We start from the raw sequence: 13,926 nt of genomic DNA, 5'->3' as shown, positions 1-13,926 counted from the left end.
GTTCCCTAGGCACATTCGAAAGGCGACTTAGTGCCACTCGTACGTAATCACTGTCCGAGATCTCAAAACAGAACACTCCACTCAAAGCGAACAAAATCCTGCCTGTTTAAGCCATGACTTTGACTTGAGACAAGTGCATACACTTCCACCAACTTCTGTAACATACTTGACAACTATAAAGTTAACGTTCGACACATGGATCACTTTGAATTAAATTTCCTCAGATTTCCATTGCTGTTCTTTGTATCCCTCTAACTTTAATAGTTCTGTTCAAGAATAACAATTTTGTCAAGGTATACTTCACTCTACACAGTTTTGTTGATAATAAATATAAACAATTCAAACTAAGTACAATCATATGTCCTTGTCTATTTTTACTTAGTAATGATGCCACTACTGTCATTGTTTTATTTTTTCTTGGGTAAAAATTCATGTATTTAGACACTGGATGCACATTCCAACCCCATATTTTAAAATAGGTAATATTTGTAAAAATTTATTTTGATCTCCTGATTGTGCTACCTGAAGACCTTTGTTTGTGAAAATCGCTTAAGTTATTGTCGAGATAATAATTTTCGAAGCTTATGGTATGCACAAAAATTTAATATTAAATGAGTACTACTATTTCGATCGAGGGCACATTCATACCCCCCCCCCCCCCCCCCACACCAATCTTTAATTTTTCGTGATAACCTTCTTACTGGTTTCTCAGTAACTGGATGGGTTTAGTTTTTATTAGATATAGTCTTATTTAATATTTATGTAGATCACTCAGTTTAGCCGTGGCAGTCTCTCTCTCCACGTTTTTCGCCAAAGGTCTGGACACGTAGGTTTTTGCGATCATGCGTCCGAAGCAAGCATTTAAGTGGCTGCTGTCCTGTTATGGTAACATCACAACAAGAAGCCCACGCATGATCACATACACCTCCTTAACAGTTCGCTGTCATTCTTAAGCGTATGTACACTCTATGACTACTAGCACCGCATGAGATACGCAGTAAAGATGTACTAGGAAAGAAGCTAATTCCGCAGCATTCTGAAATAAAATCTAATTTGAATTCCGACAAGACTCCGTGCCTTGCTTGCTTAAAGCAGTTTGAATAGTTTTTCAGTATCGAGCGGTTCTTTTACCAATACGTCTGCCTCCATACCTCAGTGAGCAACGTGTGTGCCTGTATGCGAAGGACCCAAATTCGTTACCCGGTGTTGACAGTGGTTTTTCCTCATTTTGTGGAGTGGAACGTGGTGCACTCAGCCTCGTGATGCCAGCTGAAGTGCTACTTGAGTAAGAAGCAGCGTCTCCAATGTCAAAAACGGCGACAACAGGTGGGAGAGCGGTGTGCTGACCCCATGCCTCTTCAGGCCGCATCCAATGATGCCGTTGGCAGAGGATGACACGGCGGTCGGTCGGACCTTATTGGCCCATGAGTTCTTTGTGTATATCTCTCATACATGGGACTGTGCGGCATCTTTATTCATAAGTACATTTCTAAATGCGGAATTTAGTATTTCTGCCTCCTGTCAACAGTCACCAGAGTCAAGAAGAGACTGACCCATGAGACTCTGAAAGATTGGTCTATGTCTCTAATTACTTCGTTGTTAACGGGTCATAAATTTCTTATCTGCATACGTAAGTTTCCGTCTTAAAACTCTTATTCAGTCATTTGTGTGTTTATTTCGATATTAAAATAAAAACTGGCCAGGTGCGAATAGGACTCATGCACTGAGGCTTCGGTACAAACTTAATTATGTGTATAGACAGCTCATCCACTCCAAGAATCAAAGACCAAGACATTTTCGCCGCTTATCGACAATGACACTGGCAAGATATCGGTCCGATTGATTTCAACAGTTTCGAGTAAGTTTTAATTTCAACTTTGAAGGCGTTCAACAAATGACAAAAGAAATATTTTTTTTCGACTGATGTAATTATAAATTAACAATTTTCTTCTTCTTTTCCTTTATTTGTTCTTCAAAGCTTTTCTCTTGACAAGTTTCATGATTTTACGCCAAGGGGAAGTATTCTAAAGGTTTTAAAGAGTGAGTTTGCGACTATCAAAATATCTGACACAAATCACCGCTACTTTTGATTGCATTGACTTAGAAGCTAACGTTTATTATACCGTCAAGGAGCATAGACCTTAGCATGTAACATGCATTTCAACCTGACACATCTATCCGTTCCTCAGAAAACCAGGTCTTAACAGTCGGACGGTCACACTGTCTGATAACAAATGATAAATTTTTTTTATGTGATATAATTACAAATTAACGATTTTGGAATTTTTCCTTTGATTGTAGTGTGAAACCTTTCTTTTTGACAAATTCCATGATTCTGGGTCAATGCGGAGTACCCTGCAGGTTATGATGAGTGACACTTTTTGGAACATTGCTCCAGGAAATAGCGATCTAAATTTATAATTTATTTAGCAAACACAGTCGTGGTCACGTATTAGTTGTTACCTTTTATTTGTGGATGACCAGTTTCGGTCCACTACATAGATCGTCATCAGATCAGTTGTCATTTTTTATTTGTGGATGACCGGTTACGATCTAACCTGATGATGATATCTTTAGTAGATCGAAACTGGTTATAAACAAATAAAATGTAATAACTTATACGCGACCGCGACTGTAATTGCTAAATAAATTATATGATAAGTGCGTTTGCGAGTATCAAAGCATAAATGGCCGTACCTTTTGACTGCATTGACTCAGAAGCTAACGTTTGTTATATTGTCAAGGGGCCACAGATCATAATCTGTGACATAAATATCGACTTGATGCGACTACCCATTCCGAGAAAAAGGGCTTTGAACAATCAGACAGATAGACAGCCAGGCAGAGAGGCAGACGGACCACAAAATGATCCTATAAGGGTTATGTATTTACCGTTGTGATAGTGTAGGGAAGCAGGCTACTCACGCCTTATAAAATTCACATCAGTGTTTCCATTGCGTGCCAGCCAGTCCGCTGTAGCTAGCTCTGACGTCATAAATGTTGCGCAATACTTTAAAAATCAAGTAAATAACCTGAAACGTTTCTAGCATGTCAGGAGTAATACTAAATCAATATGTGTTGAATATCAGTTCAATAACTTTAACCATTTTCGAAATTTGGATGTTTGTCTGTAAAAATCATTGGCGCAACAGAAAAGAGCTAGAAACTTAAAAATTTATATTTATATTCCTTTTGCATAATAATTTAGTAGAAACAGTATTCTGGGTCTCAAAAATTAAAATTTTAGTTGAAATTAATGATTTTCTGGTTTTTATCTTAAAAATTAAGGAAGCAAGATAGATTAAGTAGGCGAATAAATAAAGCTAGGATGTTTAAATTTAAGTAGAAGGTAGATCCGCTATAATCATAAAGATGTGAGAAGTTTCAACTAAATAACTATAAAATTATAGCGATAGCGTATCTCCAAAGCGCAAGTTCAGAGCTCGTCTACTGCGTGTAGTGTAATTAAATTAATTCTCTCACCCAAAATATTTGACTTAGCCACGTCAGACTTTTATTATGATTACTTACTTGTGTGCTGATTGCACAATTAAATTTAAAGCTTCATCGGCCATCAGCAAAAGAAGCAATGATTTATTCGATAACTTAAAGTGGTGCATTACTAGCCCAGCGGCTAGTCGGGAGAGCAGATTTGATCAGGCTTTCCCTTAGCCGTCCGCACCGCGGCTTTATGTGTAAGAACGCTGCGCGAGAAAAGGAAGGCCCCAGTTCTCTCCACACACTGATTAGCGCACCACCTGTGCAGGGAGTCGCCTTGCGTCGGTATCAACATCGTTGATATAAACAGCCTCGGATACAGTAATAAGTTACTCGGGGTACGCGTAACCATGAAATCGTTTTCGAATGAAGTGTTAATTTTGGGATGACGTTAATGATCTATCTATAGTTTCCGTATGTCGTATTTTCACGTGCCGCCACAGGATAGACATTCTACCATTATTAGCGTGGCGTTTGATGAACATTATCATCAAATTATGGCTAGCATTCACTTAAACATTTAATTTGAACAGTTATAGTGGCATCAGCACATTAGACTCTGAACTGCTCTGGTAGTTGGATTGTGTGGATCCTTTTTGGTCTGTGACTTTCAGAATATAGTGAACATTTTAGAGAGAATGGTTTTTGATTATGAATCCCAGACAATCTCCTAATTCCTCAGAGCTATAAGCTGTAGTTATAAATGTATTTCTCAGATGAAGTGGGCACTAGGAATTCTAATTACAGGCTCCACGTTTTGCTAATCACTTTCTGGTTGCCAATATTGTAGTTAGAGAGCCAGTGTTGAGAACGGCAAACAGCATAAATACAAAACATATATTCTATTATTCCACCCGCCACCCCACGGTAGGAAGCCTAAAAAGAGCTTTTTTTATAGCCTCGCTGTTACTGAAACATTGAAAATGGATAGGAAGTAACTGTGAGAATGAAATATAAGCAAACAGCATGTGTCGCACATAAATCGGCGACAAGACCAGCTATTGTCCAGTTACAAAATCTTCGAACAATCACTGGAGTCACATCTATTAAATATTTAGCAGTACACGTATGGAGCGATTTAAAGCGGATCAGCTACACAAAAATAATCGTAGGAAAGGCTGAAAGCAGACTGAGATTCATTGCAAGACTAGATGAGGGTTGTAGTCTATTCCTGAAGGATGCAACTTTCATACGTTCGTTTGATAGACGTTCGAGTATTGTTAATCAACCTAGGCTCCTTACCAGGTAGGATGGCTTACTCCTGCATGTATCTCGACAAATAACTATGAAAGCAAAATTAGATAGATTCGAGTAAATCCTTCTTTTACTATTAGCATATCCACAAGTAGCAACATTTAACATTACTAAAACTTTACTGCACTTTATTTGCCTCTTATAGCAAAATTTAACGCTAGTTGTCCTTTCTATCTTTAAACATGATACACAACTGCCGACACTACCAAAAAACATGTAACCTTTCCGACCACCGACAACAGACTAAACTAGAAGACCCAGCAATGGTTCGCAGTTGCTAAATAAGTATGGGGATTGAGTGTACATCCTAACCTCCTTCTCCCCTCTCTATCTCCTCCTCCCCCTTTTCTCTGTCCATCGCCTCCTCGCCCCTCTGTCTCGTCTTTGCCTCTCCCCCTCTCTTTGTCCATCTCCACCTTCCCTCGCTATCTGTCCATTCCAGCTCTCCAGCTATTGAATTAGTGAGAACAGTAGTTTGAATGACGGTATTTCGCATAGTTTTAATCTGCGATCTGGTAGAATTACAAAGTTTCGGGTGATTCAGATTCCGTAGTGGTATTCTAATCAGAAGCCGGTAGCCTACAAACACAGTTTTCCTGTTTTCTGTTACGACCTACTGCGAAGAAGAAAACAAAAAGACACACTGTTCCGTATTCAGTTGTCGTTTAAAATTATGTACAAGGAGAAAGTATTTACATTAGGGAAACAATTTAGCTGTTGGCTTGAATGCCTTGCTACCGTCGTTAAAACTGACTGCCGCAAAGAAATCGATAATTTGGACGGGATTGCATAGCATTTTATTTCTTGCAGTTGACGTTAACGGAAAACCAGCACGTGCTGTTGAAAATAAAAAGTTTATTATGTACGTCTGAATGTTTATTACAGTACAACTGAAATAAATCGGTCAACAACTTTGGAGAATTTTGCTAACAACCTTAAATTTTATATACTATATATAAATTGTGTCCATAATCACAGTTCAAGTTTCAAAACGCTGTGGGAACAGAACCATTGCTCAGAATGATTTCAAAATTGAACAGCATTTATATGTAGCGGGGGGTAACGTCAGAGAACAAAAAATTCGCAATACGTCGGTTGTGGTTTGAGCTGCACTATGCACCATGCGTACCGTTCAATGCGCGTGTTTGCGGAAGTTCGGCAGTCTACAGTTGTAGCACTATCAATTAGGTAAGCCCACCCATCACAACAAGGTCGTACCACATCGGAGGTGAAAAATCGCATAAAAAGCGAAATTACATCCATTGTCAACTGACGTGAGACTGGCGCAAGACTTGGTCGATATGATGTCCACCGTTTTCTGCCACAAGCTGAAATCGAGAAAAAGCATGTTCCACAACAGATCAGAATGTCTTGGGGGTCACGTTCAGAAAGCGTGAGTTCAGTTCGTATACGTTCATAATTGGAGCACTGAACACAACATCTTTCAGATAACCCTAGAGTCAGATGTCACACGGATTAAGATCAGGTGATCTGGACGGCCAGGCTGTAGAGAAATGATGCCTGATAATTCTAGTAATTCCGAAATGCTTCTGCATACAATGGTCGTGCAATGAGCGGAGGAGTATAAAAATAATCCTACCCACACATCCACACTGTTGAAAGGTTGAAATGACGCTGGTGTGCAAAAGACTTTCAAAGCGTTTACTAGTGGCAGTACAGGTAACTGGACGCGCTAGGACGACCGGCGTAACCGTGCGGTTCTAGGCGCTTCAGTCTCGAACCGCGCGACTACTACGGTCGCAGGTTCGAATCCTGCCTCGGGCATGGATGTGTGTGATGTCCTTAGGTTAGTTAGGTTTAAGTAGTTCTAACTTCTAGGGGACTGATGATCTTAGATGTTAAGTGCTCAGAGCCATTTTTGAACAAGCAAGACTCATCTCCTCGCAAAAATACAGCACTACGATAAACGATCCGATCAACTCGCACAACACAGTACCCTTTGCAGAATAAATCGATGCCGGTTGATGTGTGTTCGTATTTTCCGTTATTCATGTTCTGCAATTCTGCACATTGACATGTCCATGGAGATGGAAATGGGCTTTGTCTGTCCACAGAGTGTTCCACGGCCATTCATTGTCCAACTACAAGCGAGCAAGAAATTCCGGAGCGAACGTTTGTCTTGCTGGCAAGTCAACAGGAAGCAACTCCTGAACATGGGTGATTTTATACGGATAGCAATGCTGGATGTTTCGTAGGATTTTATGCACCATGCTCGCAGGCATGTCCAACGTTTCTGCAATTCTCCGTGCGTGCACTGCATGTTTGCACACCACCACAAAAAAAATTTCCGAATTTTGTAATGACCCGTAGCAGACACCGGACCAGTGCCATTTTTCATACCCTTGAGTGTCGGAAGTCTCTGCATGACTGCAGACGAAGGTCACCATTCTCGTACAAGAGCTTTATTAGCAGCGGGTGAACCTTTATGGAGACACTCATGTTTGGGGTCTCGGACACAAACGGAAGAACAGCCGTGTGCCGCATGTCTATTGGTGTGCACATTCTACGTTTACATCTACATCTACGTGATTAATCTGCTATTCACAATAAAATGCCTGGCAGAGGGTTTAATGAACCACCTTCAAGCTCTCTCTCTACAGTTCCACTCTCGAACAGCGTGTGGGAAAAACGAGCACTTAAATATTTCTGTGCGAGCCCTGATTTCCCTTATTTTATCGTGATGATCTTTCTCCCTACTTAGGTAGGTGCCAACAGAATGTTTCCGCAATCGGAGGAGATAACTGGTGATTGAAATTTCATGAGAAGATCTCGTCGCAACGAAAAACGCCTTTGTTTTAATGATTGCCACTCCAATTCACGTATCATGTCTGTGGCACTATCTTCCCTACTTCGCGATAATACAAAACGAGCTGCCCTTCTTTGATGTCATCCGTCAGTCCCATCTGATGCGAATCCCACACCGCACAGAAGTTCTCCAGAATAGGATGGAAAAGCGTGACGTAAGCAATCTCTTTAGTAGACCTGTTGCACTTTCTGAGTGTTCTGCCAGTGAATTGCAGTCTTTGGGTTGCTCTACCCAAATTTAGGATATTTGTAATTATAATCCCTAAGTATTTAGTTGAATTTATAGCCTTCAGATGTGTGTGACTTATCGCGTAATTGAAATTTAGCGGGTTTCTTTTAGTACTCATGTGAATAACTTCACACTTTTCTTTATTCGGGGTCAAACGCCACTTTTCATACTATACAGATATCTTATCTAAATCATTTTGCAGTTCGTTTTGGTCATCTGATGACTTTACAAGACGGCAATGACAGCATCATCTGCAAACAATCTAAGGGGGCTAATCAGATTGTTTCCTGTGTCGTGAACGTAGGTCAAGAACAACAGAGGGCTTATAACACTTCCTTGAGGAACGCCAGATATTACTTCTGTTTTACTCGATGACTTTCCGTATATTACTACGAACTGTGACCTTTCTGACAGGAAATCACTAATCCAGTCGCACAACTTAGGCCATAGTCCATAGGCAACGCAGTTTGGTTAGAAGACACTTGTGGGGAAGGGTGTCGAAAGCCTTCTGGGAATCTAAAAATATGGAATCAATTTGACATCCCCTGTCGATAGCACTCATTACTTCATGAGTATAAAGAGCTAGTTGTGTCTCGCAAGAACGATATTTTCTGAATCCGTGCTGACTACGTGTCAATAAATAGTTCTTTTCGAGGTACTTCATAATGTTCGAATGCAGTATATGTTCCAAGACCCTATTGCAAATCGATTTAGTGATATCGGCCTTTAATTCAACGGATTACTCCTACTTCCATTTTTGGGTATTGGTGTGACTTGAGCAATTTTCCAGTCTTTGGGTACGGATCTTTCTGTGAGCGTGCGGTTGTATATAATTGCTAAATATGGAGTTATTGTATCAGCATACTCTGAGAGGAACCTGACTGGTATAAAATCTGGACAGGAAGCCTTGCTTTTATTAAGTGATTTAAACTGCTTTGCGATATCTATTTCTATGTTTCTCATCTTGGCAGTTGTTCTTGATTGGAATTGAGAGATAATTACTTCGTCTTCTTTGGTTACGGTATTCAGCCAAGCAGCTACTGCCTTGTGGTTGCTAATCCCTGTGTTCGTCACGATACTCACTATTCGTACAGGATTATTTGTTGCTAAGATGCCCGCATCTCGTGGTCGTGCGGTAGCGTTCTCGCTTCCCACGCCCGGGTTCGATTCCCGGCGGGGTCAGGGATTTTCTCTGCCTCGTGATGGCTGGGTGTTGTGTGCTGTCCTTAGGTTAGTTAGGTTTAAGTAGTTCTAAGTTCTAGGGGACTGATGACCATAGATGTTAAGTCCCATAGTGCTCAGAGCCATTTGAACCATTTTTTGTTGCTAAGAGGTCAAGTATGCTTTCGCAACCATTTACGCTTCGAGTGGGCTCATGAACTAATTGTTAAAAACAATTTTCTGAGAAAGCATTGAATACAATTTCGGATGACGTTTTATACCTGCCGCCGGCTTTAAACGCATAATTTTTCCAGCATATCGAGGGTAGATAAAGTCACCACCGACAATATTTGTATCAGTGGGGTAACTATTTGAAATGAGACTCAAGTTTTCTTTGAACTGTTCAGCAACTTTATCTTCTGAGTCGGGGGTCGTTAAAGCGACCCAGTTAATAGTTTAGTCCGATTGTCAAGTATAACCTCTACCCATATTATTTCGCAGGAACTATTTACTTCAATTTCGCTACAAGGCAAACTACTTCTGACAGCAATAAATACTCCACCACCAACTGTATTTAATCTATCCTCTCTGAACACTGTTAGATCATTAGAAAAAATTTCTGCTGAGCTTATTTCTATAACTATAACTATTTGAGCTTCAGTGCTTTCTATTAGGGATTGGAGCTCTGGTTCTTTCCCAACAAAGCTACGTCAATTTACAACTACAATACCGATCGTTTCTACGATTAACTTACTGTGTTTTACATTCCCCCTTTTAGACGGACCCCCTTTCTGTGGTTCCCTGAGGCCCTCTAAACTAAAAAACCGCCCAGTCCCTTCCACACAGCCCCCGCTACCCGTGTAGCCGCTTCCCGTGTGTATTGGACTCCTGACCTATTAAGCGGCACCCGGAAACCCACCACCCGATGGCGCAAGTCAAGGAATCTGCAGCCTACACAGGCACAGAACCGCTTGAGCCTCTGATTCAGACCCTCCACTCGGCTCTGCACCAAAGGGCCACAGTCGATTCTATCGACGATGCTGCCGATGGTGAGCTCCACCTTAATCTCGCAAGCAAGACTGGCAGTCCTTACAATTTCCTCTAGCCGCCCAAAACCATAGAAAAAGTCATCCGATCCAAAGCGAGCTACGTCATTGGTACTGACATGAACCACCACCTGCAGTTGGCTGCACCCTGTACTCTTCATGGCATCCGGAAGCAGCCTTTCCACATCCGGAATGACTCCCCCTGGGTATGCACACAGAGCACACTAGCTTCCTACCCCTCCTTGGCAGCTATATTCCTAAGGGGCCCCATTAAAGGCCTAACGCTGGAGCACCCAGCTACCAGCAAATCAACCCTCTGTGAACATCCAGATCTTGCGGGCCAAGAAGCTTCCTCTGTAACAGGGTGAATGACCGCATCCAGCTCAAAGACATCATCAGCCACAGATAACGCCCAAAATCTGTTCGTCAACCGAACCGGGGAGGCCCTACGATCGGCTCCTCAGAAAGTTTTTCGCTGCCTGCCAGACTCTGGAATGATCTCCCAATCGACCATGGTTGAGGGGTCAACCTTAGTGCAGGAAATACCCGTGGCGGCCACAGCAGTGGACCGAACGGGGGAAAGTGGGACGTGCTCGACGTCTCTCGCATTCCCGCGTTCGACCCTCCACAGTGATGCCCCTTGGCAGCAGCCTCAAGCTGTTTGACAGCAGCCAACACAGCCTGGAGCTGTGAGCGAAGGGTCACCAACACACCTTGCATCTGTACACAGCAATCACGGTTCATATCCATTACTGCAGTCACTCCCGTTTGAAGCTCGTAAAAATATACAACAAACTAAAGGTGTGCTCACCTTCTTGGCAGAAGGAATGCGAGGTGCTCTGTCACTGATGGTCTACGAGTATCCGACACTGAGCTATACTTACCAAAATAAACAAAAACCTGTACCGTATGAGGGTCGAAGGTAACGGCAGTACGGTACGCTACACTATTATTAAAATAAAAGCTTGTGCCTAATAAGCACTTAAACATGCAAGAAATTACAAAAATAATCTAGTAGCTACGCAGATATTTGTAAATAAATAAGTCGCTCCTGCTGGAAGCTCGTAAAAGTATACAACAAACGAACGGTGTACTCGACTTCTTAGCAGCAGGAACATGAAGTGCTCTGTCACTGACGGTCTATGTGACACTTTAGATGCTTATAGCCGTCTGATGCTTATAGCTGTCTATTAGTCAACCTTTCGTTAAACTTTTTTTGCTCCATGACGTTTCCCCTTACATCAACAGTATACTGTTCAAATTTGACGTCATTCTGAGCAGTGTTCTGTTTCTACAGCGTTTTGAAACTGGTACTTTAACTATGGGTACCCCGTATACATTTATATGCCATATATACCGGGTGATCAGAAAGTCTGTAGAAGTTTGAAAACTGAATAAATCACGGAATAATGTAGACAGAGAGGTATAAATTGACACACATGCTTGGAATGACATGGGGTTTTACTAGAACCAAAAAAATACAAAAGTTCAAACAATGTCCCACATGTGGTGCTTCATCTTATCAGAATAGCAATAATTAGCATAACAAGGTAAGACAAAGCAAAGATGATGTTCTTTACAGTAAATGCTCAATATGTCTACCATCATTCCTCAACAATAACTGTAGTCGAGGAATAATGTTGTGAACAGCACCATAAAGCATGTACAGAGTTATGGTGAGGCATTGGCGTCGGATGTTGTCTTTCAGCACCCCTAGAGATGTCGGTCGATCACGATACACTTGCGACTTCAGATAACCCCAAAGCCAATAATCGCACGGACTGAGGTCTGGGGACCTGGGAGGCCAAGCATGACGAAAGTGGCGGCTGAGTACACTATCATCACCAAACGACGCACGCAAGAGATCTTTCACGCATCTAGCATTATAGGGTGGAGCGCCATCCTGTATAAACATCGTACGTTCCAGCAAGTGTTTATCAGCCAGGCTGGGGATGATGTGATTCTGTAACATATCGGCGTACCTCTCACCCGTTACGGTAGCAGTTACGTTTTGCTGTCCAGCGCCATCTGTCGTACATTTTGTGAACTTCGTTTTTTTTTTTTTTTTTTTTTTTTTTGTTCTAATAAAACCCCATGTCATTCGAAGCGCGTGTGCCAATTTTTACCTCTCCATCTACATTATTCCGTGGTTTATTAAGTTTTCTAATTTATACCGACTTTTTGATCACCCGGTATATTTCCAAAAAAAAAAATATGTATCCTGTGTCCATCTGAATGTAGCCCATGTCCGTCCAAACGTTTGTTACAATATCATGTAAAAATTTGAAATGAATCAGTGAAGAATTTTCGAGATTTTTGGCAACAATGTTAAACGTTATTGCCTTTAAATGGTAGTACAGATATAGCTCTTCGAAACCACACCGTGCAAATACTTTTCAGACATGGTTACTAACACAACAACGAAAGAACTGCGCGAGTCGGACTAATACAACACTTGAACAGGCAAAAATGCCGTTACGTTTTGACGACACCTCACGCACAAAATAACAACATCCTTCCTGACGCTGAATCGACGTATGGATAAATTCACCGCGATTTTCAAGACTCTCACAAACAGTTTCGTAACTCAGCCCATGACTGCCTTTCCTAACAAATGAGAAAACTGTGCAAGGGTAGTCGACAACGTTCTGCTCGAAAACAAGTGATAACTGTGTGCGCGGCTGTTACGCGGGATCTGCTTATCGGATCTGCAAACGCATATCCCTCACCGCAGTTTAACGCTGGATTGTCGAGACAATGGCAAGTAATGCTTGTCTGGCACTGCTGGGTGCTGTGAGTACTTCATCATGACAGAGCAGAAACAATCCTAGTGCTCTTCATGTGTCAGTATTTATTTATCTGCTGTCATTATACAGCTCTATCTCGCAAAAAAGTGTTTCTGAAATCTCTGTTTCGCAAAACATGTCACTTGAAGCTATATACACAGAGGTCCAAAAAACTGTATCCACTGTTTAAAAGTCCATAACCGGCAAACTAATTGACGGAGTTGTCTCATCCTTGGTAGTGTAATGCACTACTGGCCATTAAAATTGCTACACCACGAAGATGACGTGCTACCGACAGGGAGAAGATGCTGTGCTATGCAAATGATTAGCTTTTCAGAGCATTCACACAAGGTTGGCGACGGTGGCGACACCTACAATGTGTTGACACGAGGAAAGTTTCCATTCGATTTCTCATACACAAACAGCTGTTGACTGTCGTTGCCTGGTGAAACGTTTTTGTGATGCCTCGTGTAAGGAGGAGAAATGCGTACAATCACGTTTCATACTTTGATAAACGTCAGATTGTAGCCTAACGCGATTGCGGTTGATCGTATCGCGACATTGCTGCTCGCGTTGGTCGAGATCCAATGACTGTTAGCAGAATATGGAATCGCTGGGTTCAGGAGGGTAATACGGAACGCCGTGCTGGATGCCAACGGCCTCGTATCGCTAGCGGTCGAGATGATAAGCATGTTATCCGCATGGCTGTAACGGATGGTGCAGCCACGTCTCGATCCCTGAGTCAATACATGGGGACGTTTGGAAGACCACAACCATCTGCACCAAACGGTTCGGCGACGTTTGCAGCAGCATGGACTATCAGTTCGGAGACCATGGCTGCGGTTACCCTTGACGCTGCATCACAGGCAGGAGCGCCTGAGATGGTGTACTAGATGACTAACCTGGGTGCACGAATGGCAAAACGTCATTTTTTCGGATGAATCCAGGTTCTGTTTACAGCATCACGATGGTCGCATCCGTGTTTGGCGACATCACTGTGAACACACATTGAGAGCGTGTATTCGTCATCGCCATACTGGCGTATCACCCAGCGTGATGGTATGGGGTGCCATTGGTTACACGTCTCGGTCACCTCTTGTTCGCATTCACGGCACTTTGAACAGTG

The sequence above is a fragment of the Schistocerca serialis genome, chromosome 7, assembly GCF_023864345.2.
Source record: "Schistocerca serialis cubense isolate TAMUIC-IGC-003099 chromosome 7, iqSchSeri2.2, whole genome shotgun sequence".
NCBI lineage: Eukaryota > Metazoa > Arthropoda > Insecta > Orthoptera > Acrididae > Schistocerca > Schistocerca serialis.
Note: the sequence above shows the minus strand (reverse complement) of the source record.